Below are 26,065 nucleotides of genomic sequence, written 5' to 3'. Positions count from 1 at the left end.
CAACCATTCAAAACTTATCTGCCCCTGACACAGGGCAACAAACAACTGTTCATCTTCTACAAGGGGACAAGCAAAAAGATACATGTTTACCATAAATTTACAAATGAAATCACCAGAGACAATGACGTTCTATAATGGAACCAATGATGGAAAATACACAAAAAACAAAAAGGAAAAAAACATCAAAAAGGATCAGGGTCCATTCCAAGCCTCCCTGGCAGGCTTCTTTTGTCCACTCTTCGGTGGTGCTATTGAGCAAGTCGTGGTGGAGCCACACTGTTACAGCCCATCAGCAAATGTTCACTGTCCTCAGGATAGGGCACTCTCCCTCTTTGGGAAACTACCCTCAGCTTATCCTGTCAAGAGTCACAGGCAGTGCACCAAATCTTCCCATCCCTAGTCTCATGGGAAAATGCAGAAACAAGGGGCAGTTGCACTAATCTTATCCAATGAAGTCTATCCCTTCTACACTCACTTCTCTTCTAACGCACTACCTTTCTGTCGAGGATGCAAATTGTACCATTCTACTCCAGGCACTGTCTCATCCCACAGCAGAATTTTAAATTCAGGGAGCGAGACTGAGACTGAGGCTCCTGCGGATCAGATGAAGAGGAGACCTTGGCAGCCCTAATTTCTGGGGAGACTGCAGCAGTCAGAACGGCATCATTTTCTTCCCCTGTCTGCGCCCAAAGTAGTTGGGCATCGGACAATGTAACAAAGCGTGGAACTTTCTCCGTCTTGTGATTTCCAATGCCCTCATGCACCCAGCCATCATAGGTAAGAGGTAATGGTGCCCGTCTGCAGTTAGAAGCACAAATCCAGTGCTTCCGGCCCTTCACTCTTACCGCCATCCTCGTTGTGATGAGGACCAGATAGGGTCCCTTCCATCTTTGTTCCAAACTGTCTCATCTCTGGAAGCTTTTCACTAGAACGTAATCACCGGACTGAATGGTGTGCCCAGGCCCGTCAGGTGCTAGAGGCAAAGCTTCATGTATCTGTTGGTGAACAGAATGCAAGCTTTTAGTGAAATCATACACATAATCAATAAGCAGAGGAAGATCTATTTCGGACAACTTCTTCGCTCTAGGGATACATTTGCAAAACAACTAAAAACCATCTCATAGGGCGATAATCATGTTTTAGAATGGGCTGTCATTCTGAAGGACAACATGGCAAGGGGTAAGGCATCTGGCCATTGCAACCCAGTGCTTTCCTTAATTTTTGCCAATTTTAGCTTGAGAGTACCATTGTACTTCTCAACTAAACCTACTGACTGGGAGAGATTGGCTGCATGAAATTATTGCTTGATGTGCAAACCATTGCACACCAGTTGAATCACTTTTGCATTGAAGTGACTTCTGTTGTGACTCCAAATGAAACGGGGCAAGCCGTAACGCGGAAAAACCTCCTTAATAAGAGTCTTTGCCAGTGCCATGGCATTATTTTCCTTTGTTGGGTAAGCCTCATTCCATTTTCTGAATGCACAAACCACCACTAACACATATTTCAAATTATTAACTCGCTGTAGCTCTATGTAATCCATCTGGAGTACCTCAAAAGGGAAAGAAGGGAGTTCAAATTTACCAGAAGGTTTAGGGGTCCAGTCCAGCATCCTTCGTCATATAGATACCCTGTACTCTCCTGCCACACTGCCAACTCGTCAACTGTTGCCTCACTCAGTATTTCATAACACTCTCCAACAAATTCTCAAACATAGCAACATCTGGTACCCATCTACCAGGTCCAGCCACAAAAAAATTGGCATTCTTGACCTGGTTGTTTCTTTTGCTATCTGATCTGCAAAGGCATTTCCCCTCCCCACATCATCAGTAATTGCTTTATGAGTACTACATTTCACTATTGCCAGTCATTTAGGAAAAGTCAAAGCTGTCGAAAGCCTCTCTATCAATGGACCGTGTTGTATCTTGGTCCCATGTGAAGTCAAGAATCCTCTCTCTGCCCAGAGGCATCCAAAATTATGGGCCACCCCGAAGGCAGTATAGATATTGACAATCAGCCCTTCACTTAATTCACATGCTCGCAAAAGAGCTATTAACTCCGCAGCTTGCGCTGATTGTTGAGGAACACTCAATGTCTCAACTACAGTGCGCAGTGTGGTAATAGCATACGCTGCTGTAGCGGTGCCATCTGACAATTTGAAACAAGAGCCATCGACATATAGTTCCCCTTGAGGGTCAGATAAGGGAACATCAGTCAGGTCTACTCATCCCTTTATCTTCTTCTCAGTACTAAATAGACAATCATGGACATCTTTGTCTTCTTCTTCCGAAGGAAGGGGTAGGTACTTGGCTGGATTCAATGTGGCACCTCTTTTGTTAGTAATATGAGGAGCGAATAATGTTAATTTATAACCAGTCAGATAAGCACTGGTAAGGTGTTGCATCTTTGATGTTCAAAATTACATCCACAGCATGCAGTACCATTACGGTGAGATCATGAATAAGAACGAGCCCTGACGATTGTCGAATAGAGACCGCCGCAGGTGCCGCAGTTCTTAAACAACTCGGGAAGGCTCTGGAGACAGGGTGAAGCATGGCACAAAAATACACACACAACCTCTGCTTACATCCGAAAGGCTTGTGTTAACACCAAAAGCAAATATCCAGCCATTTTGTGTACGTAGAGCCTGAAAGGCTTCTTATAATCAAGTGTACCTAGCACAGGTGCAGAGCAAAGCACAACTTTAAATTGTTCAAAAGCATGCTGACATTCATGGGTCCAAGGCAAAGGTTCATACACATCTTTAGTTGTTAAGCAAAGCAGAGGCTGTATTAATAAAGTATAAGCGGGTATCCAATTCCAAAAATACAAGGTGATGCCTATGAAAGCACGCACATTCCTCTGACTCTCAGGGACAGGATCCTAATACTGGCATCAACTTGTTCAGGTGACCTGCTGTTGACAATATTGGAACTTGGAAATGGACACTTTATGCTTGTTATTCACCAAATGCATTAATAACTGTACTGTGTCATCCCAACAACCCTCTTTGGTTTCAGAGGCAATCAAAAGGTCATCTACGTACTACAATAATACATTACCTGCGGGAAGAGAGAGAGAATCCAATTGACTTACAAAGCTTGGCTATAAATCCTAGGACTTTCAGTATACCCCTAAGGAACTCTCCAGAATTGAAAAAAACTGCCGGCCAAAGGAAAGCCAAATGAATACCGGCTATCTGGATGAACAGGAATACTAAAAAAAGCAATTTTCAAATCAATTACAGAAAATAATTTTTCTGTGGAAGGAATTATTGTTAAAGGGAAGCTAATATCAGGGACTACCGGAAACTGAGTGACAACTATCTAATTTATTTCCCGCAAATCAATCGCAAAACGATAGACATCAGGATGTGCATTAGGGGAATCCACAGGTACCTTTTTAAGAATAAGAAGAATATGGCTGTTGCACACAATCGCTACTGTCTCCTCAACCACCCAGATTTGATCAAGTCCTGTTTAATCTGCATCAAAGCCTGTTCCCTAGCTTATGATATTTTGTATTGGGGAATATGAGGGAGCACAGCATTAACTTTTACCTTTATAGAAACCAGTGGTATCTGCAACAACTCTACATCCATATCCCCTGTGGCCCATATGAGGACGACACATCTTTAAATTCAACAGGAAGCAGTGCATCTTTCACCAAACGCTGTTTTACACTAACCACATTAGGTCTAAGAGTCATATAAACACTGACGTAAATAATTAATTTACTCTCTTAATTTCTATGCAGGTAAGTACTTAATCAATAATAACTCAATCGGAATGAAAAAAGACAGAGTCCGTGGTGTTAGAGTTTCTAAGGGTTTTATTCCTTATAAAGGAATCAGGATATCATGTTCTGACCACCACAGGGGTGCCAGAAGGGATAGATGAGCGCTCTCGTTTATAGACAGTACATAGCTTATATACTTGATTTATACCATAAGAATCAATGTAAGAGGCGTAACAGCTGAGAGAAGACAAGATAACAGTATACACGTGGTACTAGTACATCATCAAGAGGCGTAAACTAGGCGTGAACCAGAGGTGTGTGCTAGAAACGTCACTGATAAGTGACGCAAGTGGGTGGCACCAAGGGGTGGTGCTAACAGAATGTTGCAATGTCAGCAGAAATCGGAAGCTTGGATGCGCGCGCAGCTGCATGACGTGTGATTGACGGGGTGCAGGGGACTTGACATTTACACTGACGGAAAGAGACAGAAGTCTGGCATGTCAGATCAACTTGTACTTCTATCATATCTGATATCTGGTGTTTAGGAACTATACTATCTGGGCGGAAAGGTCTCTAGGGCAGAAGCTGTTCTATGCTAACTGTGGATGCGTGTATAAGCGCCTAAGTGTCTACATGTGAAGCGTGGGGCACGGGGCCTTCCATGGAAGCATGGCAACAGAGGCTATGAATTACTTGTATTAAGACAGGTCGGCCTTTTGGCTCTGCAGCTGGAGAGGATGTTTACAGGATCTAGTAGGCAGGAATGCATTCTCGAGGAGCGGAACAGATAACTCGAAGGTTATAGTCAGTCTTGGCAGAAAGCAGGCTGGAGCTGAGCGCGAGGGGCCGCGCTGAAAGTAGGACAGAGTTCACGGGTACAGAGGTAGCCTGGGCAGAGTCAGGAGCCACAAAAGAGGTTCAGATGGCAGGAATTCAGGGCCTACTCTTGCTAGAGCAGGAATACATGAAAAGTGTACTACAAAAAGACGGTGGCATAGCATACTTAGGAACGGACTACATAATCCATTCAAGGTGGATCTGAAAGAGGACAAGTTAACGGTGGACGCAAATGTATTTGCGTCTTCATAGCTGGCACAGGAGGGAAGTTACATGCACTTTAAGCTGGTACATGAAGCCGGTGGGGTACGCGCTAGGGAACACAACATGGCCAAAATTTAATTTTCCTCATTCCCTCCTTGTTCCCTACGGACCCTTCATGAAATATCGATCCTCATTAATCGATCAGTCTGTTCTTGTAACATCATTTGTTCCTCTTTCTTTCGGTTACGTTTTGAGTGAAAACTGGAATGTTCAATACAAGAAGTGGCACACAGTCCACAAATCGCTGGCCCACACTGCAGGCACAGGCAGCAACTGAATACAAGGACTAGGCCAATGCCTAGGAAGGATAGGATCTTCCATCCCCAAGCTGTTAACGTTGTCCAGAACCAACCGGACCAAGTCCAGGTGCCTGGATTCTGATGTATCTGATTTGCAATATTATGAAGACGGGTAATAGCTTGATATACTGATGGTGCGTTTTGTGGAATGAAAACACAGCAACTTGACCCGATGACCTTACAGGCTCCACCTCTATCTGCCAAGATGACGTCAATTACAAGACGATTCTGAAGGACAACAACCCGCATAGCGGACTGCTCTTCTGTTAAGTTACCTAGGGCGTAGGCAGTTTCATTTACTACTGCTTCAAGTGTTCTAGTTAATCTGCGTATTAATTTACTATTCTGGACAGGTCCTAGAAAGAAAAAGAATCCTTTATTAAAATCGGTGTACTGTTCCCATGCCGTTTCTGTGTAGTCGACAAGTGGGACATCTCTTCTGGGTCTATTCTTTACTAGATTGCTATTTCTATGGTAATCAGGAGGAGCTAGAAAAACTGGTGGCAGGAGGAATGCAATGTAACAGGTACCATCCCAATCTGGAGGTAGACGTATGTATGCGGTATGACCACAAACAAAGTAAGAATGACTGACAGCTTTGAAAGACGATTTTCCATGATCACTGAATTCGACCACAGTAGTGCATTTACTATGACCTAAGTGTACTGAACCTTTCTTCTTGATACATAATTCACCAGTGACTGGCAGTACTGACATAATAGGTAGAACTGGTGTGGCTTCGGATTCGACAGTAAGAATCATAAGGCTAATTGTATAATTACCTAATCCATATACTTCATTTTCTAGATCAGTTCCTATTCTAGTGGGAAGTCCCTCCTTATCTGGGTAACAGACGTCTAGTAGGACCAAGTTCAGGTTTCCCCAAACCCAACCCCCATCGAAAACAGCAATGTCGGGATCTAAAGAATTAATTATTTTGAACCATGCTCCGCAGGAGCCATTGTGAGAGAACGGATACGGAAAGAGAGGCAGAGCTCCCTTGTAATTCTGGTAGGGAGGGAGTCGGCCACATATCCAGCAATTTGTAGCATTGTTAGTTTGATGAGAATGATGTAACATACTAATGAATGTATTGTTGCGCAGCGCGAGTCTGTAGGAAAGCTCATGAGGAGGTAACTCACTAAAAGTGTGTTCAGCAGAAACATTGTAAGCAGATTGTTCACGCTTGAAAATAGGATAGTAGATAGGTAATAAGATACTAGCAATAATAATTAAAACACTGAGAATAAACATGATTATTAGTGTCACTATACAGTGACTACGAAGTGATTTGCAATATGTACGTTTCTTTGCTTCTCTCTCTCTATCTCGATCTAGGGGATACATGTCAGAAACTATTTAACCGATTCACCTAGGGGAGGACTTAAACAATTAAACTGTCTGACTTGCTAGATCGTAATTTCATGCGATATTGTTCTTGAGGAGTCTTTTCTCGTTGCGATTCGGTAAAGTCTTTGGTAACACAGTCTTTGGTGGGGGTGGACGAGTCTGTGTCAGGTTTCAGTCCAGCAAATTTCTTGATATGACTCGTGTGTACCCACCCCTTTCTTCCCTCGATTTTCACCGCCGTCCTTGTTGTTAGAAGAACGGTCTTCGGAGACTTCCAGCGGGGCTCCAACGGACTTTTCCTGTCGAAGTTGCGGACGAGGACAGTATCACCGGGACAGACGTCATGTGGCTTAACATCAGTGTTGTCAGGGAAGGCTGCGGCAACCTGTGAACGACATGATTGGAGTGCAGACATCAAGGAGGCAAGGTAATCTGTCAACATATTAGAATCAACATCAGTAATCTTTTTAGGAATGGGCGTCCCCCACATATTCGGCGGTCTTCCAAAGACCACCTCGTACGGAGATAGCCCTGATCTCGAATGGGCGACCATTCTCATATAGAATAGTGCCACTGGCAGGGCGACTATCCAGTCGACCCCTTTTTCCTGACATATTTTGGCAAGGCGGATCTTTAGTGTCTGGTTATGCCTCTCAACAAGGCCTGCGGCTTCTGGGTGTCGGACACAATGGAACTTCCACTGGTATCCCAGTAATAAGGAAACTTCTTTCATTAAAGCAGACGAGAATGGCTGACCGTTATCTGAGTACACGACACGAGGCAGGCCGTATCGTGGGAAAAATTCACGAACCAACTGTTTGGCAGTGGTCGGAGCAGTGTAATCTGGGACTGGGTATGCTTCGGTCCAGCGGGACAGAGCACAGACAACTACGAGAACATATTTAAATCCTCGACAACGGTCCATCTGGATATAATCCATCTGGAGGACTTCAAAAGGGTGATCGGGAGGATGAAATCCACCTTGCTCTACAGGGACGCTTTTACCTGGATTGAACTGACAACAGATCATGCAAGTACGCACTTTCTGTTTTGCGGCTGCTCGTAAGTGTTTATTGTTCCAGAGATTTTGCAAACTGTCTAACATTGCTTTCTCTCCTAGATGGGCAGGACTATGTGCTGTATTTATCATGACTTGAACCATAGAGTCAGGGAGAAACCATGTAGATTTTCCCTTCGTCATCCAACCTTGATCTGTCTGGATCCCTCCTAGTTCGATCCATTTCTTTATTTCTTCTGGAGTAGCATGTGTCTGAATGTCGATAACATCTAGTGTGGGATCCCTGACTGTCATACAGTTTGTCGGATCTGTTGTTTTTGTCGTATCATTTATCTGAGTGTCGGTCAGTGCTGTATGTTTTGCTGTCTGATCTGCCAGGTCGTTACCCTGGGAAACAGAATCTGTGGCTTTAGTATGTGCTTTACACTTCATGACGGATATGGCTGAAGGCAGATGTATTGCTTCTAATAGTGCTTGAATGAGAGGACCATGTTGTATCTTGGCACCATGAGAGGTCAGAAAACCTCTTTCTTGCCACAGCATGCCGAAGTCGTGTACGACTCCGAACGCATAACGGGAATCTGTGTATATGTTAACATTTCTGTTCTTGGCTAGAATACAGGCTCGGGTCAGAGCGATGAGCTCTGCCGCTTGAGCAGACAGTGTATCAATACGATGTGTTTCTTTAACTTCGGTTTCAGTGGTCACGGCATACGCGGCCACTAACTCTCCTGTACTTGTTCTCATGCATGAACCATCTACATAAAGTGTCAGGTCTGGATTTGTCAATGGAACATCTGCTAAATCTCGTCTGGGCTTGGTTACTGCATTAATGATCTCTATACAATCATGTGGAGCTGGATCTGTCATAACTGTAGGTAACAATGTTGCTGGGTTCAGGATACTGCAGCGTCTGATTTCTATGTGTGGCTGGAATAATGTCAATTCGTAACCTGTAAGTCGTGCTATAGTCAAGTGCTGAGTCTGGGTTCTGTTTAACAGAACCTCTACAGAATGTGGAACTTGTACTGTTAACTTATGACCTAAAACAATTGAGTCGCTTTGTCTGATTGCTAACGCTGTTGCTGCTACTGACTTTAAACATGCAGGGAGTGCCTGTGCTACTGAATCCAATGTACTTGAAAAATATGCGCAAGGCTTATGTGAACCTGCTTGATCTTGAGTGAGGACAGACAATGCTGTACCGTCACGTTCTGTAACAAAAAGTGTAAACGGTTTACTGTAACATGGTGTCGCTAAAACTGGTGCTTGGCATAAAGCTTTCTTTAATTCCTCAAAGGCTTGTGTGTGTTCCTGAGTCCAAGGGAGGGCAATGGAAGTTGCAGCCTCCTGCGTCGTTAACTGAATGAGTGGTTTAGCTAGAAATGCATATTGAGGAATCCATTGTCTGCAGTACGAGGTGAGGCCTATGAAGGCCCGCACTTCCTTTTGTGTCTGGGGTCGCGGCATATTTATAATTAACTGAATGCGATCGGGAGTGAGCTGTCTCCCCACTTTGGACAGCAAGTGACCCAAGTACACAACTTGCTGAACACAGAATTGTAGCTTCGAAGGGGACACCTTGTGTCCCTTGTCGGCCAGGAAATACAAAACTGTCAGAGATGCTTGTTCACATTCGGGCTCACTTCGTGCGGTGATCAGTAGATCATCGACGTATTGCAGTAAAGCGGTGTTAACTGGCATTTGGATACAATCTAGTTGTCTTTTCAGTGCTTGACTATAGATGCTGGGGCTTTCTGTAAATCCTTGAGGTGCGCGGGAAAATTTGAAACTTCGTCCATTTAAACTGAATCCGAAGAGATATTGGCTCTCCGGGTCAATAGGTACACTGAAGAAAGCGTTCTTGAGATCTATTACAGTAAAGAACGTTGCTTCTGAATCAATAGCAGTCAATAGGGAGGAGATATCGGGGACCACAGGATACTGTGGTACAATACATTTATTCAGCTCTCGAAGATCAATCACCAGCCGATATACTGGCGGTGCATTGCGGTCTGTACGTTTAAGAATTGGAATGATGGGTGAATTACAGATATTGGAGTCGGTCTCTACAACCACTCCCTGGGCAATAAGCTCTTCAATTATTTTCAGTAAAGCCACTACAGCATCGGGTGGTAACTTGTATTGTCTGATTCTGGGTAAAACAACTCCTGTCTTGAGTGTGACACGATATGGAGTGATATGCATACAACCTACATCAGCCGGGCCTTTTGCCCATAAGTGATCTGGTACATTTTTCAATCTGACATCAAAATCACGTAAAACATAATGACCCTTGAAATCCCGAAGAAAGAGTCTGACTCCCTCCGGGGAACAGCATATTATAGCTCCTAGAGCTTTCAGTGTTTTAATTCCTAACAGATTTTCTGGACATGATTTCGTAAGTAACAAATCTGTAACTCGAGATAATGGACCCACAGCTAGTGGTACTGGTTCTGATACTTCATTTACAATAGGCTGTCCTGAAAAACCAAGGGAAACATTCTGTGAGCCTGAGAGGGGTGCCCCTGGGACTTCATTGTGACTTATTGTAGTGCGACTTGCCCCTGTGTCAATTAAAAATTTTCTGTCTTTTCCTAATACGTGACTGTGTACATAAGGACCTTCTTGATCTACAGGAATTTCAATAAGAGACAAATCACTTTCCCTCCCTAGGCTGTTTCATGTATAACGGGGATAATCTGGATATGCCGACTGGGCATACTGGTACATCTGTTGTGATACTTGCCGAGTTGCGGCAATGGGCTGTGTCTGGGCATGTTGTGGCTGCGGTACTGCTACTGTCTGTACTGTATGGGACTGATCATGCATAGGCTGTGTATTCTGCATTGGCTTTTCGTTCTGTGAGGTCTGTTGATGACCCTGTTCGTGTCTAGGCGGACGCGGTCTTTCTTTAGTTTTACCTGTCTCGATGTTGTGTTTCAGGACTGGACATTCATGTACGTAGTGACCTGGCTGCTTGCAATAATTACATGTCCCTTTAACGGGAGCGGCAGAATGATTGGTCTGGGCCCCACCTTTTCTATGACCGTCGGCTGGAATCGTCTGAGCTACTAACATTTTCATTTTCGTGTCTTTCATACGTTTCTGTTCCTGATCTTGTTCTTCCCTAATTCTATTCTGGTGATATTGTAACATTTGTAACATCTTCATTTTGTTTCTGTTTACAGGACGAGATTGCGTCCCAATCTTCCTTTCTAGTTGTCAATAATCTTGGCAAAACCTGTACTATTAAACCTGGTAATGCTTTAGTCTTGTCCCCAAGGCCTACCCCTGGGACTCGTTTGCTTTCTTCGTCTTCTATTTCTGCCCATGCTATCTTTGACTCTCCCACCTCCCAATCCTTTTCCTTTAATTTCTCGTAAATGCCCGTGGGCAACAGTACTTTTAACATTTTCATAATATCATCATACGTGTAATCTCCCATCAGCAACATGTCTTTAAGCTCTCTATGAAAACCTGCAGGATCTTTATCATGGCACGGAACTAATTTCTTCATTTCTAACAGTTCTAACTTAGTCAGTGGTGTGTGAACATACACACGCTTCAAACGTTGGTCCGTACCCATAACTGGGTGTACTTCTCGTAAGGGGTTCTGACTTTCAATGCCGCCACCGCATTGCATGTGGTACGTTTTCCTTTCTGGAGGCGGGGCGGGAACATATTCGGGACTTATGAAGGTGTTATATTTATGTCGTTGTTCTAGAATTATTTGTATTAATTTGGTACTAAAACCTCTCCATCTATCCATGAGTAGTGCTTCTAATGTCTCGTGTAAGGGGCCTGGATCAGAATGATGGTTTCTGAACTTGATGAGGAGGTGCTGAATCATGTATACACCTGCTATTTTCTGCTCTTCCGGGGAAAGGTTCAAGAATGTCTGTACTAATGTGTCATCATTATACATGTCTGGGTTTTCGGCCCATAGCACGGCCGACCGGGCTAGTTCCTGTTCATCCATAGAATTGAGTACATGGTACCCCACTCGGTCTCGAAGCCTTTTATCAGTTTCCTGGAACTGATGTTCAGAAGAATTCGGATTGGTTAAAGCAGAGAAAAGAACTCTCTTGCTCTCCGGACGGATGCCTTTCCTAAGGTAACTTCCCTTACCTACGTACGCTATAGTATCTGTAGACCTTCCTGGTGCTTCATGGTCTTCTTCCTCCTCGGAGGAAGCTTTATCATTCTCTTCCTGGTGTGCAGTCAATACTGCCTTTCTAATTTTCTGGGACATACTGGCTATGCAATTCCCTCTATCATGCTTTCCTTCGGCTATATTTTGACCCCACTTGTTTAATGCGTCTAATTCACTTTGATCTGTCCCGGGCCTGTCTCGTTCTCTTATTACACAATTTATGAAAAATCGTAATATCTGTGCTTGAATGTCAACTTTCTGTTTATGCATGGCATCTTTGACACTGTCGGGGTCTTTCCCTGTCTGTATAAACTTATATAGTCTGTCGAGAAGTTCCTGCATTCCTACATAGCATAGCAAGTTATCGGTGGCAGATCTTAATCGGAGTGATGCTAATATCATTAAATCGTCTTTTCCGGGTACTGGATCATATCTGCAAACTGACATCTTCTCTTTAAATGCGTCAAGCCGGGAAAAGTGGGGAGACTGGAAAGGATTCTGCGTATCCCTTAAATTTAATCTGTGTGTCGGTGGCGGGGTCTGTAGACCCGCTGTCGCACCTCCTGAGGCGGATGCTTGGGCATTATCTCTCCGCGGAGTCTGGATCTGAGTCTGAGTTTGTCGTTTAGTAAGATCAGGTAGGACTGGTTTCGGTAGGTCTGTTTTAAGTGCGGGAAGTGGCGGAGCTAGCGGAACAGGGGGAGTCTGTCGTGGTACCGGCGGAACATTATCTGGGGGCGCAGTGCCACCCCCATCCCTGTCAGTAGGCAGGGCACGAACAGGCAGATTGGTATAAGCTGGTGCTACATCCTCTAGATATGAATTTAGGAATATGTCTTTAGTAGTTTTATGCATTACTTTAGTTGGAACTAATGGTGTCGGTAAGTTTTTCGGTGTTTCTGATTGGGCTTCAGACGTGCCATCTGCTGCAAGATACATACCGTTTACAAGATTATTTCGGGCACGGTCTATTTGTTCTGTTTTTACTCGGATCCCTTCAGTAACTAATTCGTTTTCTTGCTCTTTATCTGATTCCTTAAGTCTGTCTTCTCTACGGAGTGCTTTGTCAGCACGCTTACGTGATTCCTTACGCCAAAATTCTATGGCGTCCTTCTGAGATTGTCTAGCTTTCTTTTTCCATAATGCTTCTTCTACCCTCATGATGCACTCGGCATCCCACGTTCCGGTAACAGGCCATCTGTGTCTTTCGTCTAGGTGTTTGGTGTAATCGGCCCATAAGTCTAGATATAATATGGCATCTATGCCATGCTTCTGGTACATAAAATTGCCTGGAGTGTCCCTAGGGGGGATAGGAATTTCTTCCTCCAGTAACCCTTTCCTAGTTCCTATCTGTTTTAACTTGTTGAAAAACGGCATCTTGCTTACTTATTACTGAATGCTAGATCCTTATTCCTTAATACTCTTGACAGCTAGTTGATACAAGAAACACAATAATACACATTTAAACAGTCACATTCATACCACAACATTAAGCACATAAACACGTTGAAGACATAGATGACTACCCCCTTATACTAGATGTACTGCTCAACAGTACGGATACACTGCTGTAACAGTGCAGAAATTCGGAATACTTGATATACTGCTAAACAGTACAGATACACTGCCTAAAAACAGTGCAGACCGGACTTGCGTACCCAAACCCGTCTAGATACGACCCAGCAATGGTACTCACCGGGAAGCACGGAAACAGAAGGCCTCGGAAAACTCGACTGGACTCGACTCGGAGCTTCGGAAAACTTCGGAAAATTTCGGAAAACTTCGGAAAACTTCGGAAAACTGGTGGGCCTCTTCACACCTCGGACCTTGCTTCTTTCGGCTAGGCTCTGGTCGGGATCCTCCGCACTCCTCACCGCCTCGTCTGGGCACTGATCGCAGTCTTCGTCACCTCCGTGGGTCAGAGGGAGATGCAGGAAATCCTGCCAGTACACGTGTGTTCCATCTAACTGATGGCAGGGGACACAGCTTGCAACGCGCCAACCGGCGCGTGAGGTGGGGGAGGGGTCCCTATTCGGGCGCCAAAATGACGTAAATAATTAATTTACTCTCTTAATTTCTATGCAGGTAAGTACTTAATCAATAATAACTCAATCGGAATGAAAAAAGACAGAGTCCGTGGTGTTAGAGTTTCTAAGGGTTTTATTCCTTATAAAGGAATCAGGATATCATGTTCTGACCACCACAGGGGTGCCATAAGGGATAGATGAGCGCTCTCGTTTATAGACAGTACATAGCTTATATACTTGATTTATACCATAAGAATCAATGTAAGAGGCGTAACAGCTGAGAGAAGACAAGATAACAGTATACACGTGGTACTAGTACATCATCAAGAGGCGTAAACTAGGCGTGAACCAGAGGTGTGTGCTAGAAACGTCACTGATAAGTGACGCAAGTGGGTGGCACCAAGGGGTGGTGCTAACAGAATGTTGCAATGTCAGCAGAAATCGGAAGCTTGGATGCGCGCGCAGCTGCATGACGTGTGATTGACGGGGTGCAGGGGACTTGACATTTACACTGACGGAAAGAGACAGAAGTCTGGCATGTCAGATCAACTTGTACTTCTATCATATCTGATATCTGGTGTTTAGGAACTATACTATCTGGGCGCAAAGGTCTCTAGGGCAGAAGCTGTTCTATGCTAACTGTGGATGCGTGTATAAGCGCCTAAGTGTCTACATGTGAAGCGTGGGGCACGGGGCCTTCCATGGAAGCATGGCAACAGAGGCTATGAATTACTTGTATTAAGACAGGTCGGCCTTTTGGCTCTGCAGCTGGAGAGGATGTTTACAGGATCTAGTAGGCAGGAATGCATTCTCGAGGAGCGGAACAGATAACTCGAAGGTTATAGTCAGTCTTGGCAGAAAGCAGGCTGGAGCTGAGCGCGAGGGGCCGCGCTGAAAGTAGGACAGAGTTCACGGGTACAGAGGTAGCCTGGGCAGAGTCAGGAGCCACAAAAGAGGTTCAGATGGCAGGAATTCAGGGCCTACTCTTGCTAGAGCAGGAATACATGAAAGGTGTACTACAAAAAGACGGTGGCATAGCATACTTAGGAACGGACTACATAATCCATTCAAGGTGGATCTGAAAGAGGACAAGTTAACGGTGGACGCAAATGTATTTGCGTCTTCATAGCTGGCACAGGAGGGAAGTTACATGCACTTTAAGCTGGTACATGAAGCCGGTGGGGTACGCGCTAGGGAACACAACATGGCCAAAATTTAATTTTCCTCAACACCATGCGGGGATAAATAAATGGTGGCATGTAACTTCTTCAACAAATCCAATCCTAATAAATTCTTCCAAATATTTCCCATCAACAAAAATGGGGAGTCCACTGTAAAGGACCAACAGTCAAAGCAAGAGGTCGGGAAATGGGGCACACAACCGGGACGACTGAAAAACCTACCGAGATATTATCACGGCCAGACAGGATTGCACCGTGGACCAGCGAATGAAAAACAGAGCTATTCATTGAACCTGTATCCACCAAAAAATTTGATGCTGAATCATGCAAATCTGCTGTGACATAAGGACCACGCTGATCTACAGGAATTTAGACTTGTCCCTCCCCCTGTCCCTTGCTCTCTTAGCTATAGGACATCCCTGCGGCTTCATTCATATCATAATCTTCATGATAGTACTGCCTTCCCAGGGGGTCATCAAAATAATTCTGATCTGAACGACCCCCCGAGGATGCACCAGCTTGATCCTCATCCTGACCAAGCTCCCCACAGCCCCTTTTACCTCAACCCCGCCCCCTGGGTCCTGCAAGTTTCTGAAACAGATCTGGACAATCGCTTAGCCAATGTCACATCTTTTTACAATACGCACATCGATTCCACCCCCGGGGGGGCACCACCCCTGTGACCTTTGAGCTGGACCAGTGCCTCTGCCCCTTCCAGAACCCCTTGAAACCTGCTGTAAAAACACTCTTGTCTTCAAATCCTTACTCTTCTTTACCACCTTCTCCTTTTCCTCATTTTCTCAATGCTCATAATACTGAGCCATACTCAAAATCACTGAAGGGGAGGAAGTAGTCCAAATACCCTCAGAAGCTTGCAGCCGAGCCGCAATTTCAGAAATCAAATTCATAATAAACCTATTAACAAACAAACAAACAAACACCACCTTCGACTGAGAAATCCTGCTCAGTGTAATCCAAGAACACCCCTTCAAAACAAGTGAAAAAATCAGACACACCCTCCTCTTTCTTCTGACGACATGCCATTAATTTGTCCCAATCCACTCTTCTTGGTGGGATAAGAGAATGCATATAGGTAATAATGTGGCTTGGCAAAGCCAATATTTCAGCTTTAGGCTTTTCACCAGCCTTTCTCTCCTTATACCATGCCCTAATCTCATTCCAATTGCCACTCAGCTCCGCTACATGATCCTGAGTATGCACCTGCCGCCAAATGTCCACTGGCATCAAAAGCCCAAAAAACATCTCAATGTCTGCTATAGTCATAACTAATGAGGAGGCGGCCTCTGTTAATTCTTTATAATATGCGGTAGGATTTTTCCTAGGGTCTGGTAATTGACTCATAGGAGGAACACCTCACTTCTCTTCCATGGGGTATAGAATCACTGTTCCTAAAAATGAGCCTCTACCCGCTGCTGAACAACATCTCCTCTCTGATTACGCTGCTCTGGGATCTCGAGGTGAAAAACAGGATGCACCTCTCTCATCAGAAATCAGGACACAGTAGTCGGAGTTTGGTGATATAATCTTTTCCAATAACCAAGAAGTATCCCAACATTATTGAAAACTTTTGTAGGGGCCATATCAGCTGAATAAACACGGTCTCGAATGTTATAAATAATTTGAGGAGCTGTACCACCAATACGATGTTCCCACAAACCAATCAATGTAGCCGACATATGCTGATGGGCATGCTGCTGCACATATGGCTCAAAATCTTTCATTACACTCCATATATCCTCCACAGTATAAATCGGACTTCAAGCCACAATCCTTTTCTCCTCCTCACCCACATCCGATCTAATCAATACTCGCTCCAGTTGCTCTTTTGCTGCTGCCCAAATCCCTCTGTCTGATCCATGCACCGGTGTCCCAACACTACAAAACACTGGAGGTGAAATGCTTGGGAAGTACAAGAGACAGAGACATAGGTGACAAGGTTAACAATGGCTGAGTTGTAAGTGTAAGAGAAGGGGAAGAAACATAAACAGGAACAGCAGACACTGCGGGGGTGCCTACTGTCACCACACTCACATATTGCAAATCTGGAGAGGAGGCAGGCAGGGCTGGAGCAGAAGCAGTCGAGTCTGTAGAAGGACCAGAAGAAGGCAGGGAAGCAACAGGGGGCTGAGATAATGGAACAACAGGATATATTTTCTGCGGGGCATAAGGAGGTGGGGGTGTGATTTCTGCAGATCCTACAAAGGGATCCTCTTCCTCTCAAACAACATGGGTCTTATTACATGGTAATCAAAACTTCTTATCTGCACATTCAATACCTGTGTCTCTTTGTTCTCTTTCATAAGCTACAGCTTTCTGAACCACCGTCTGCATTGCTTTCTTCCTAAACTCCCTCTCAGCCCATGTACGCCGCAACGAAGCATCCATCTGCCATACCTGCAAGGTATCAAACATCGACTGCCTACTTCTCCTAGCAAACAAAATGTCCTGTAAATAATTCAGTTATTGTTCATCAAAAGTACCATCCAGTGATCACTGAAGCTCAGTATTGTCCCTCGTATACTTGTGCCATAATGTACAATACATAATATGGCTAATACCGTGCTTCACATACATCTCAAAACTCAGAGTGCCTTCTGGAGGCGTAGGCTGCCTTTACACCAGTCAATGCTCAGCAGAACAACAGCGGCACCCCAAACACAACATTTTACACCAACAAGGCATTGTAGTATCAGACGCATTCACTCTCGACCTAAATCAGCACACACACACATGTGAATAAAACACACAAAATCAAAGAGCTTTCAAAAAGCAGTCCACAGACTGCACCAAGACAAGATAGGTTCTAGCCACAAGCCTTTTCAAGAATAAACCAAATTCAACAAGTAGCCTGGCAGGGCGTTCAAAAATGCTCCATATCACAAGGGTCCACAGACCCACCAAGTTAATCAAGATAGTGCTGCATATATATACAAGACGGAAGTCCTCATCCTGGGATCCTCACCCTCCGCCTGGGACGACTCCTGGTGGCCCCCCGCCTTAGGCAGTGCGCCCAAACCAACAGACCACGCACGAAACCTGGGCTTCATCCTGGACTCCTCCCTCTCCATGACCAGACAAGTCAACGCCGTCTCCTCGTCGTGCTTCAACATCCTGCGCATGCTACGCAAGATCTTCCGGTGGATCCCCACCGAGACCAGGAAGACGGTCACCCAGGCCCTTGTCACCAGCCGTCTGGACTACGGCAACACCCTCTACGCCGGAACCACCGCCAAACTCCAGAAGAGACTCCAGCGGATCCAGAACGCCTCAGCACGACTCATCCTGGACATCCCCCGTCGCAGCCACATCTCCGGACACCTGAGAGATCTGCACTGGCTCCCGGTCAACAAAAGAATCACCTTCCGTCTCCTCACCCACGCACACAAAGCCCTACACAGCCAAGGCCCAGGATACCTCAACAGCCGCCTCAACTTCTACGCTCCCAAACACCAACTTCGCTCGACCAGCCACGCCCTCGCCGCCGTCCCCCCCATCCGTAGAACCACCACAGGGGGACGGTCCTTCTCCTACCTCGCCGCCAAGACTTGGAACTCCCTCCCCACCCACCTTCGCCTGACCCAGGACCACCTCGCCTTCAGGAAGCAACTCAAGACCTGGCTGTTCGAGCAGTAACAGACCCCCCCCCCCCCCAGCACCTTGAGACCCTCTGGGTAAGTAGTGCGCTATATAAATTCGATGATTGATTGATTGATTAATATATCAAAAACCAAAATAACTCACCTGGTGCACATAGGTCAAACAAGATTATTCTCCACTGCTGACTCTTCAGACCAAACGGTCAGATCCAAGGGTTTCGCCTTTTCAGAACCACAGCTGAGATGACCACAAGATGAGGAACTGCCCGAGAAGACACGCGGGGCAGCCACGAGAATCAGGCTCTATCATATGGAGAGGAGATCCGTGATCTGCCCATCCGACCAAAGGCAACCCCACATGACCCGACTACGGGCGGGTTGGGTCACCTGGTGGAGTGCCTGTTTGGACGCCAACTGATGGAAGTTGCCCACTAGGGTCAACCAGGTCACTCTCAACCTCCTTCAGCCTACCAAGAAATGAAGAGTCCATGATGCAGTCTAAAAACCAACAGACTAGTTTATTTACTAAGTACACTGCAGTGGAGTCCATTCAGACCAGCCTCCTATGATGGCTGACAGGGGGCTGACTCTAATAAGCATAAAGTTACATTATGTATGTTGCGGAGTCCACAAAGGCTTGCCTACAAAGGAAAATACTGGTAGATGTCGTAATACAATGGGGGTACAGAACATAAGTTTCGATTTTACAGCCTGGCACAAGTTATCTACTATCCAAGGTCATCTGGCCTATCCTCTCCTCTAGACAGGTGGGAGAAGGTCTCTATGTAACAGAAAAGGCATGCATTAATGAGCAAGTTTCAACATTGGAGAAACGAAACTTACCAAGGACCATTTCTCGTAAATGAGCAAGTAACAGTTTCGATTACAATACAAAATGTTGTCTCCAAGAACTAAAATGGTGGTACAGATGTCAACCTAACTTACATAGCATCTGCACTTAATAATAATGTATGAATACAGCAAGGACCTATATTAGGATAGCTACATGAATGCTAACATAATGTTAAGTAAAATACGACTAATATGGGAGTAAAATATTTTAATTTTATCGCTCTGCCACTTCAGAAACGCATGGCTGCATCATATGTACAAGGATATGGTTCAGCTTTGCGTTTCCCCCTGTGCTGGCGCTGCACTTAGCAGTGTAGCACCAACGTAGGCAAGCTTGCATCATAGTGCAAGGGTGTCTGCGGGCAGGGGAGGATTGTTTATGTATAGGAAGATGTCCCTTCCTGTACATAAACAATTCTGAAATACCCTTTTATCACGTCTATGTGCTGCTTAACGCAAGATTGTTTATGTGCAGGAAGGGGGACCTTCCTACACATAAAAAATCAAAGGCGTTTTACTTTTTCCATATATGCTGCACAAGGCAGCACACATGGAAAAAGCAAAACCCTGGAGAAATATAGCCTTTCTCATTGTTTTGCCAAGTTAAGACCACAGGTAAGTAATTCTTTATTTAGATATAAAAACATATCTTTAAAAGATTGCACAAAACACATTATGTACAGTTTGATAAATAAAAAATGATAAAAGAATAAAATGTAACCGTAAGCATGCTAGTTAAAACATTTCAATTCATAGATTGGCCCACCCGGGCATTGCAAGTTCTGTTAAAGTGCATGTTCGATCTTGTCAATCGGCAGTACAGTCTCCGCAATGTCCATTTTATCTAGGGTGCGGTAAGCGTGCTGAATGAATTTGGACAAGTTTATGTTCGTCAAGTTAAGACCAGATTTTCCCTGGTCTTAATTTTGACGCTGCCTCCTATTTACGCTGCACTTGTAAATAGGGGCAGCGTCAAAAACAATGGGTGTTGCGTGGCACGCTCACCGCAATACCCTCTGCCCACCCCTTTCACGCTAAGCATAGTGTGAAAGGGGACTTAAAACAAGGCAGTGTTAAGGGCTGCCTTGTAAATAAGGCGAGATGTCTATCGCCACCACAAAGTCACTGAAAGTGACGTTGTGATGGCGATAGGGGCTTGTACATTTGCCCCTATTGTCTTCAGCTACCAGTGGAAACATGTGAATATAATTCCTTTATTTAAATAAATGACTTGAGCTTTAAGGAAAGAAACCTGGGAATATTATTAACAGTTTTGATATATACACACTATCTGTGCATACCTTGTGAACTGCCTTCATTAGACATTTACTAAGAAGTACAAATGAATTCTGCTTAAATTGATTTAAATTAGAATCACTAAGCTCGGTTATTAACTAATGTTTGCAGGTTTGCGGGGCACTCATTTACAGAGTGGATAATTCTGGTTATATTACTTGAGGAGGGGCACAATGCAATAAACTCTGCTTATCACTTTTAAGCATAAGTTTTGCCGTTTGGCATTGTTAGTAAAAAGTAATCTAACAACAAGATGCCTTTATTAAAAAACAGATTGTGAAGCATCTGGTCAGACAAATGCACAAGACAATTAGTGGGTTACAGCATCAGTTTAGGCCAGATAGCGATTAATACACCCCTGCAACGTGGTGATGTTGTCTGAAAAAAATACACATAAAGGAGAAGCAGAGAAAGGAAGCAGGTGCGGTATAACAGGCTGCGCTAAGCGTATTAACGTTGAAATGACAAGTTTAATTGCGAGACAACGGGTCAGACTCACCATTTTCTCCTAGTGTATTTTAGCCTAGGTAGAAAAAACACTGTATTTTGAACATGTGCGAATTCACAAAGGGAATTTGTATTTGCTTATAACTGGATAGATGTATTTATGCTCATGTTCTTGAATGCACACATTTTGCCTCCAAGTACACCTTGGGGTGCGCGCGATGCACAATTTCCCGCGCATTCCTCATTTAAACATAAATGCTTTTCGATTTTTTGTTTTTTATGGCCGGGGACCTTGTGGGCCCCCCTCATGAGGTCTCGGGAGTCATGATTTTTTTACTCTATTCCCTTATGCTTTTTTTCTTTTAAGTTTCCCTAACATGGTGTTTGCGGCCAAAGTTTGGTAATGGTAGCCACAACAGAACTTTTTCTGTGCCAGCCAGCCAGTCAGAGCACAGTGGACTCACACATCCACTACTAGATTTGTGAATCCACAATAGATGACAGCAGAAGAAGCTCTCTAAACAGTGTGCTTTTATTTTTTCACTGGATTGATGAACCCTCTGTAGATCCGAAATTTCATGGAGAATCTGCAAATCCAACGTCCAGATATCTCTAAAATGTAAACCGGAGAACCTTTCTAAAATGCTAATTTCTTGAATACTGCTGAACTTATTTACACCAAACCAAGCAGCGACTTACCCTTGAGAAGTTCCCTTCTGCCATTGTATCCAGATTGATAAGCAAGGAACACTATGGAAATTAAAATGGAAAACGGCACATTTAGGCTCCCCTTATTCTTGGCCCCCAATTGATGGACCTGCACAAAACTTTCCTTTCCTAGGGTAATCCTGACCGAACCACATCTATACTGCTAATATCACCAGAATTCACTACCAGTGTTATATATATATATATATATATATATATATATATATATATATAGTACAGGTTCCGTGTAATCAATTACAGTAATTGCGCCTCCTGACATCAAAGGATAGCACAGAACCACAAGCAGTACTCTTCAATCAAGAAACTTTATTGCGACAACACGTTTTGACCTGAGAAGGTCTTTGTCATGGCGAGTTTGGACTGTGGGGGGCCTAGAACTTCCCCTGCAGTTTCCAACTAGCTGGCCATGCCTCAGGGATGGGGTTTCCGAGGGCTGAAAATAGCCAAGGAGAAGGCTGCTCAGCCCCCCCTTACTTAAAGAAGAAAATAAAAAGAAAATGCCTCACCCCGGGGTCCCCTGCAGGGCCTAACTTGGACCAAAAATTAGCGCTGTCAATTACATCAGACTGGCCCCCCAGAGGAGTTGAGGGCTGGTGGGAAACACTGCTGCTGCGTTTTTGTTACAGGGGGCCAATTTTGCAGCACTGCTGCCAAGCCAGCCACCAGTAACAAAAATGGCCACCACCCATCCACAACCGGCCCACTGGCAAATGCCCGGTGCCACCTACAGCCAGTCAGGCCCTGGTCCCCGGGCCAAAAATGGCCCGGAAGGGGAATCATTTGGCCCCCCTTGCTCTTAACATTTTTCTTTTAACTGGCCAAGCCCTGGGGGATGCGGTCCCTGGAGCTGAAATTGGCCTCAGGAGGGTACCATGTGGCCCCCTTGCTTTCATTATTAAAAAAACAAAAAAAGGCTGGGCCCGGGGGATGGGGTCCCCTTCCCATTTAAAAAAAGAGTCAAGCCCGGGCGGTGGGTTCCCCAGTGCCCAAAATAGTTTAGGGAAAGGGGGACCCTCCTACGATATCTCAGAAATCCTGCTGTGTGGGACTTACTGGAGGTAATAGGAGGGGTAGTTGGGCCCTAAGGGCATTCTTTGAGGTCAACTACCCCACCTATCACCTCCATTAAATACCACACAGCGGGATTGGTGAGAGGTCTTTGGAGGCCCTGCCCTCTTTCTCCACCACTCTGCAAATGCGTCTCTGCTCGTGGTACACTAATGGTTGGGGGATGAAGTTCAATTTACTCCTGAGGGTCCTTATGGGCCAAGAAGCCTTCCTGCTATCTCCTGTAAGGTCCTAGCCTGTGTTGTTGTTGTTGTTTGAAGCTTTTATTCGATATGCAAGATATCTTGTAAGCGTACACAAAATACAGCATTTACAAAACTAGAAAAAACATTTTTAAGAAGCAATATTGAATGTACATTTAAGAGAGATAAAAAGACATGTGATGCCAGAATAAATTAGCTAAAACGAATTAAACCGCTATTGACAATCTCTTGCATAGCATCAACCAGAAATGCTTTAAAAATTTGGCTACACCACAAACAATGGGGGGGGAAGTGTCCGTCATTAGGATGCGAAGGGCTACCAGATAAATACGCGTACCCATATTGCGGCAGAGGGGTTTGAGCCAGAAACTCCTGGGTTTAGCATAGTCCGGACATTCGAACAGGATATGCGGAATAGACTCTGTCCTAGTGGGGCAACGGGCAAAAAAAGGGGACGTGTGGGCACTTGATTTCCACTTTGACACTAGGGCCCCAACTGGAAGGGAGCCCACTCTGAATTTAAAATACAGTGCTCGATCAGCTGGAAGGGTAATTAGGTCCAGGTAGGGTTCGTAAACTACTACATCTTTTATTGTTAAAAAGGCAGCTGTAGATTTACAATGACCAGAATTTATAACTAGCTGGTCCGCAACCCAATTCCAGTATAATCTTTTCAGAACGTCTTTTGGTGGAGCCGTTCTTGATGACCAACAATCCCCCAGCCCAAGTTTCTCCAAAAGCTTTTTGGTGTCTCTCAACCACTTAATCTTCGCCCAACCGCCCAGGCTCATTATCTCCGCCAACCCTTCAGCATAAGATTTTAGCTCTTCACCCCTCCAAATACGTGCCCATAAGAGAAGTGGACGAAGACGGGCTTGGTCTTTGATATTCTTACAACCTGTGTCCAACAGCACAGGTACTGTTGGAGTGCTCGGAGGGATGGCGATTAAAGATTTCAAAAGTTGCCAGGGAATCCAGGCAGCAATGCCCCCACAGCTCTGCCCCATACAAGGCGGATGTTACTCCCTTAGCCTTGTAGATGTCAATTGCTGGGGCAAGTGACCTCCTCGGTGATGCCCGGAATTCCCTCAGAAAGGCACCTCCTACTCTCTTGTGGTTCAAGACCATCTTGGCAATGTGAGGTGACCAGTTCATGCTATCCGTAATCCTTATTCCAAGGTAATCAAATTCGGATACTTTCTCCAAGGGAACGGAGTTGAGAATAGGTGGGCGGCCCAGTTTCCTTGGAGGGTTTCGAATTAGAAACTTGGTTTTATCCACGTTGATTACCAAGCCCCTTGAAACACAAAAGTTCTGGAAACGAGTTAGCAACTTCTGGAGGCCTTGCGGAGTCTTGGAAATCAAGAGCGTATCGTCCGCAAAAAGTAGGGTTGGAATCCGCACTCCCCCGAGACAAGGAGCGTCGGCTGGTTCTTGCTGGAGATATTCCACCACCCCATTAACATATAGTGAGAAGAGGGTGGGCGCTAGGACGCATCCCTGTCTCACACTGGGATTTTCTCAGTTAACTCTCCATTTCTCCCCCAGCGAACCTGGGCGAAGGTGTGGGCGTGAAGGCTAATAAGGAGGGACAAGATGTAAGGAGGCAATCCCAGCCCATAAAGCACCCTCCATAACTCCTCCCGAGGAACTAGGTCAAAGGCAGTCCTCAGATCTATAAAAGCCAAGTATAGACTGCCCTTGCCTAGCTCCACCACCTTCCAGCCAAGGAGTGCTAGCCTAAACACCTGCTCTATCGTCCCCATTCCTGCCCGAAACCCTGCCTGGAAGTCTGATAATATTTTATTTCCTCCGCCCAATGGAGAATCCTACCAAGTATAGCTTTACCTGCTATCTTTTCGGTGGAGTCAATGAGACTTATGGGCCGGTAGTTCCCCGGATTTTCACTGCATCCTTTTTTATAAATCAGGACCACCACCGCCCCTTTCCAGGAATCGGGCACTGGCCCCCCCTTCATAATATCATTGAGGAGTGCTGCAATAACCCTTCCCCACGCCACTGGATATGCCCGCATGAGATCCCCCGGTAAGCCATCTGGGCCTGCTGCCTTCCGGGGGGCTACCCACCCAATTACCTTTTCGATCTCTAAAGGTGTAAAGAGATTATAGCCGTGAGGTTCAGATACTAGTGGGGGGATCACCCTGACATTTAGTTCCCCATCCGCCGGGAGGTATAAAGCCCCAAAGTGTTTTACCCAGCTTTGTGGGGGGATATTACAGGGTCTCATAGCTTCATCGGGCCTGTTTCGGGAGCCTACAAGGTTCCAAAAACCCCTTGAGTCTTTGCTTTTGCTAGCAAGGAGTAGGTCCTCCCAAAATTTCTCTTCCCACTCCTTCTTAGCAGATTTAAGGGATCTATTATAAGCCTTCCTTGCTTCCAGTATATCACGGTGGGATTTCAGTTTCACTGCCTCTACAAGTCTTGATTTGTGTACCCTACATATTTGTGTGTACCAACCATTACCTTGCTTTACACCTCTTTTATTCCCTGCCTTACACGAGGGGATGGTAAACACATTTGTCAGAGCCTCTGCTAAGGAGACAAAGACCCCGCAAGCCCTACCCACCCCTTCCGGGAGGGACCCCAGGTTTAGCAGTGCTTGATCTAAAAGGGTTGATATTTTTCCAACCCTTTCCTCCGAGAGGACGAATTTAGCCCATTTTAGACGCCTTCCACAGAGAGAGACTACCGACTCATCAGGGGGAGCTAATGTGGGGTTAATGGGACCCTTCTTAGGAAAACACCACCACTGGGCCATGGTCAAGGAAAGTAGGTTGTGATCGCTTTCGATCGTCGGGACCACAACCATGTCCCTCACCTGGCTCCACAGACATATATCTAATAAGATATAGTCGATTCTAGAAGTGTGTCCTGGTCTATTATAGGTATGAGCCCCCCCTATCTGAATTTGTCCTTCCATTCACTGCCCTTAGATTTGATTCAAGACTCAGGGTGTATAACT

Source organism: Lissotriton vulgaris, chromosome 4_1 (genome assembly GCF_964263255.1).
Source record: "Lissotriton vulgaris chromosome 4_1, aLisVul1.2, whole genome shotgun sequence".
Taxonomy (NCBI): Eukaryota; Metazoa; Chordata; class Amphibia; order Caudata; family Salamandridae; genus Lissotriton; species Lissotriton vulgaris.
Note: the sequence above shows the minus strand (reverse complement) of the source record.